The sequence below is a fragment of the Juglans microcarpa x Juglans regia genome, chromosome 2D (assembly GCF_004785595.1).
Source record: "Juglans microcarpa x Juglans regia isolate MS1-56 chromosome 2D, Jm3101_v1.0, whole genome shotgun sequence".
Lineage (NCBI taxonomy): Eukaryota > Viridiplantae > Streptophyta > Magnoliopsida > Fagales > Juglandaceae > Juglans > Juglans microcarpa x Juglans regia.
The window spans coordinates 31,789,807-31,794,815 of record NC_054596.1 but is presented as its reverse complement, the minus strand read 5'-3'; the positions used below and the strand labels follow the sequence as shown (position 1 = coordinate 31,794,815).

The window sequence follows — 5,009 nt, the reverse complement described above, 5'->3', positions numbered from 1 at the left end:
GAGGATCCTAATGTTCATATTGCAAATTTCTTAAAAATTTGTGATACTTTTGAAAACAATTGATTGATAGATGATGCGATTCGATTGAGACTTTTTTCTTTCTCAAGGAAAAAACAAAGCCTTGGTTGAACTCTTTGCCGCCCAGCATCATCATCGCCTGGGAGGAGTTAGCACAAAAATGTTTTGCAAAATATTTCCATCCAGCCAAAACAGCAAAGTTAATGAATGATATTACTACTTTCACCCAAATTGAGGGTGAATCATTATATGAGGCAAGGGAGATATATAAAGATTTATTGCGCAAGTGTTCACGTCACGACTTCCCAACTTGGCTTCAAGTACAAGCATTTTATAATGGTTTGAGACCCACAAATCGATCTATGGTTGATGCGGCCACGGGAGGAGAATTAATGAGTAAGACCCATGAAGCCGCATATGAACTTCTGGAAGAATTGACATCCAACAATTGTCAATGGTCTGCGGAGAAAACAATACCAAGAAAGACGACTGGAGTTTTGAACTTGATTCTATTACCACATTGGCGGCACATATGACAAATCTATCACAATAACTAGATAAGATGAACGTTAATACTATTTAAACTAATGTTGTTTGTGATAATTGTGCAGGAAATCATTCAAGTGTAGATTACCAAGTAGGGAATCTTTTTGCCCAACCGAGTTATGAACAAGCCCATTACGTGTTTAATTTTCAATGTCAAAATAATATTTATTCAAATATGTTCAATCCCGAATGGCGAAATCACCCTAACTTATGGATCAATAACCAAGTGCCGGTTAGACCACCTCAACAGTTTCCACAGTAAGAAAAGAAGCCGGCACTTGAGGATATGATTATGCAGTACATGCAAAAGACTGATATGGTGATCCAAAACAACTCGGCTTCAATCTGTAGTCTTGAGGTGCAAGTTGGTCAGCTCTCAAACAGGCTTACTGTGAGGACAACAGGGACTTTATTGAGTAACACTGTGACCAATCCGAAAGAACATGTCAAAGCCATAACATTGAGAAGTGGGTGGACATATGACCAGTCGAAAATAGTAAATACCGAGTGAGATGCGGAAGCTGCCGAAAAAGGTGAGTCTAAGATGAAGGAAGCCGAGTACAAGGTTAAAGAAGTAGAGCAGGATGTGACCGACCAGCAAACTGTGAAGACTAAGGGGAATGAAGGGGCTACAAAACCTAAGAAACCCAGGGAATTTATATCAGAAACTTATTATCCTGCAATTGATGATTCACCAAATCCTTTTCCGCAGAGATTAAGAAAAAATAAGATTGATAATTAGTTCTCTAAACTTTTAAGTATATTTAAGCAACTGTATATCAATATTCCTCTCATTGAAGCTTTAGAGCAAATGCTTAAATATGCAAGATTTTTTAATAGGCTTACTGAGAGGACAACAGGGAGTTTACCGAGTAACACTGTGACCAATCCAAAAGAACATGTCAAAGCCATAACATTGAGAAGTGGGTGGACATATGACCAGTCGAAAATAGTAAATACCGAGTGAGATGCAAAAGCTGCCGAAAAAGGAGAGCCTAAGATGAAGGAAGCAGAGTACGAGGTTAAAAAAGCAGAGCGGGATGTAACCGACCAACAAATTGTGAAGACTAAGGAGAATAAAGAGGCTAAAAAACCCAAGAAACCAGGAAATTTATATCAGAAACTTATTCTCCTCCAATTTATGATTCACCAATTCCTTTTCCGTAGAGATTAAGAAAAAATAAGATTGATAATTAGTTCTGTAAACTTTTAAGTATATTTAAGCAACTGTATATCAATATTCCTCTCGTTGAAGCTTTAGTGCAAATGCTTAAATATGCAAGATTTTTGAAGGATATATTATCAAACAAGCGGAAGTTGGAGGAGCATGAAACTGTAATGCTGACCGGGGATAGCAGTGCAATTTTACAAAAGAAGCTACCGCCTAAATTGAAAGATCCAGAGAGTTTCAAAATCCCTTACACTATAGGAAATTCCTATTTTGATAAAAATTTATGCGACTTAGGAGCAAGTATTAATCTAATACCTCTCTCTGTTTTTAGGAAACTAGATCTTGGAGAAGCAAAGTCGACCACTATCTCTCTACAATGGCGAACAGGTCTATTAAATACCCAAGAGGACTCATTGAAGATATACTGGTAAAAGTTGATAAGTTCATCTTCCTAACCGACTTCATTGTGCTAGATATGGAGGAGGACGAGGAGATCCCTTTGATTCTATGCCGACCTTTGCTTACGACGGGAAGAACCTTAATTGATGTCCAGCAAGGGAAACTCATTTTGAGGGTCGGCGAGGACCAGGTCACTTTTGATGTATTTAAACTTATGGAATTCCCTTCTGAGGTACATTTTTGTTTTCAAATAAGCGACCTAGACATGGTCATGGCCGATGAGACTTATGGAGCTGAATTTTCAAAGCTACCACTTGAGGTATGTCTTACTCACTTTACATCTATTGAATCTGAAGATGAAGACGTTAGGGAGTGTGAGAGATATTTGGAATCTACACCATCCTTTCCTCTTTCAATAAAACAAAAATTTGAAGAGCTAAACTCATCTCGGCCGACACCTCCAAGTAAGGAACCTTCCAAGCTTGAACTCAAACCACTTCCATCGAATTTAAGGTATGCTTTCTTAGGTTAGGATTCTACTTTTTCAGTTATTAATAACAGTTCCCTGAGTGATGCAGAGGAAGAGAAGTTACTGAGAGTCTTGCGGGGAACACAAAATGGCCTTAGGTTGGACCGTCTCTGACATCAAAAGAATTAGTCTTTTAATTTGCATGCACAAGAATTTAATAGAGGATAATTTTAAGCCAATCATCCAACCCCAGAGGAGACTGAACCCATCAATGCAAGAAGTGGTGTATAAAGAAGTATTGCAACTTTTAGATGCCGAGATCATTTATTCAATCTCAGATAGTGCATGGGTAAGTTCAGTGCAAGTTGTCCCAAAGAAAGGAGGGATAACCATGATAAAAAATGACAACAATGAATTCCTACCGACGAGGATAGTCACGAGATGGCAAGTATGCATAAAGACTTAGTGATGAAACTTGGAAATACTATTTTCCTTTACCTTTTATTGATCAAATGCTGGAAAGAAATGCCGGCCATGGTTACTACTGTTTTCTAGATGGATATTCCGGTTATAATCAGATAGCCATTACACCAGAGGATCAAGAGAAGACCACTTTCACCTGTCCTTATGGCACTTTTGCATATAGGCGCATGCCTTTTGGTCCTTGCAATGTGCCAACCACTTTCCAAATATGCATGATATCCATCTTCTTGGACATGGTGGACAAAGTTTTAGAAGTCTTTATGGATGACTTATCGGTTTTTGGTCACTCTTTTGATAATTGTTTATATAATTTATTTTTAGTTTTACAGAGATGCAAGGAGAAAAATATTGTTTTAAATTGAAAACAATGTCACTTCATGGTTAAGGAGGGAATAGTGCTTGGCCTCCTCATTTTCTTCAATGGAATTGAAGTCGACCAAGCAAAGATAGAAATTATTGACAAATTCCCACCATCGACCAATATGAAAGGCGTGAGAAGTTTCTTAGGTTACGCCGGGTTCTATCGTTGGTTTATCAAGGATATTTTGCAAATTACTAAACCTCTTTGCAATCTGTTGATTAAAGATACTCGGTTTGAGTTTTTTGATGAATGCTTGCATGCTTTTGAAACATTGAAAAATAAATTAATTTCAGCACCTATCATTGTATCACTGGATTGGAATTTGCCCTTTGAATTAATGTGTGATGCTAGCGATTATGCTATAGGGGCTGTTTTGGGGCAGAGAAAAGATAAAATTTTCCATGTTATTTATTATGCAAGTCGGACCTTAACAGAAGCTACTACTGAAAAAGAATTGCTATCAGTTGTGTTTGCCTTTGACAAATTTTGTTCTTATTTGATAGGTTCAAAGGTGGTCGTCTACACTGATCACTCAGCTCTTAAATACTTGCTGTTGCAGAGGGATGCCAAACCAAGACTATTAAGATGCATTTTGCTATTACAAGAGTTCGAGTTGGAAATAAAAAATAAGAAACGTACTGAGAATGCAGTGGCCGACCACTTATCTCGTCTTGAGTTTAAAGAGGTGGCTGGTGAGGAGAAATTTCCAATTAATAAGACCTTTCCAGATGAGCAATTAATGGCCATACAAGTCGTTCCATTGTATGCTAACATAGTAAATTATTTGGTGTCCAGAATTCTACCAGCCGAGATGACATATCAACAAAAGAAGAAGTTCTTCGCTGACTTGAAATATTATTTTTGGGAGGAACCTTTTCTATACCAGTATTGTGCGGACCAGATAATCAGGAGATATGTACCCAAGGAGGAGATGGAGAGCATACTTAAACACTGGCGCTCATTAGAAGCAAGTGGCCACTTTGGTGGAGCAAAAATGACAGCAAAAGTTTTACAATGCGACTTTTATTGGCCAACTATTTCTAAAGACTCTTTTAATTTTATTAATTTATGTGATCATTGTCAAAGGGTTGGCAACATTTCTAGGAAACATGAGATGCCTTTAAACAATATTTTAGTGATTGAATTATTTGATATTTGGGTATAGATTTCATGGGTCATTTTCCATCCTCATATTCTAATAAATTTATTTTGGTTGTTGTAGATTATGCCTCCAAATGGGTGGAAGCGGTTGCCTTGCCGACCAATGATGCGAAGATCATAGTGAATTTCTTATGGAATTTTCCCAATTTGGCACTCCGAGGGTCATACTCAGTGATGGTGGAAAGCATTTTTGCAATCGCCAATTTGAAACGCTACTGACTAAGTATGGAGTTACCCGTCACGTGGCGATATCATACCATCCTCAAAAGAGCGGCCAGGCTGATATGTCTAATCGGGAGCTGAAATGCATACTGGAGAAAACCGTGAGTATCTCTCTAATAGATTGGGCAAGAATGTTAGATGATGCGCTATGGGCCTATCAGACAACATTCAAAACACCG

The 5,009-nt window shown here is 37.9% G+C and overlaps 1 non-coding gene across 1 annotated transcript; it reads right to left on the bottom strand.

The window, feature by feature from the left end:
* Positions 1–215: 215 nt before the first annotated feature.
* LOC121251327 lies at positions 216–322 on the bottom strand. Its single transcript, XR_005937994.1, has one exon. It is a non-coding gene; the product is annotated as a small nucleolar RNA R71 (small nucleolar RNA).
* Positions 323–5,009: the final 4,687 nt, after the last annotated feature.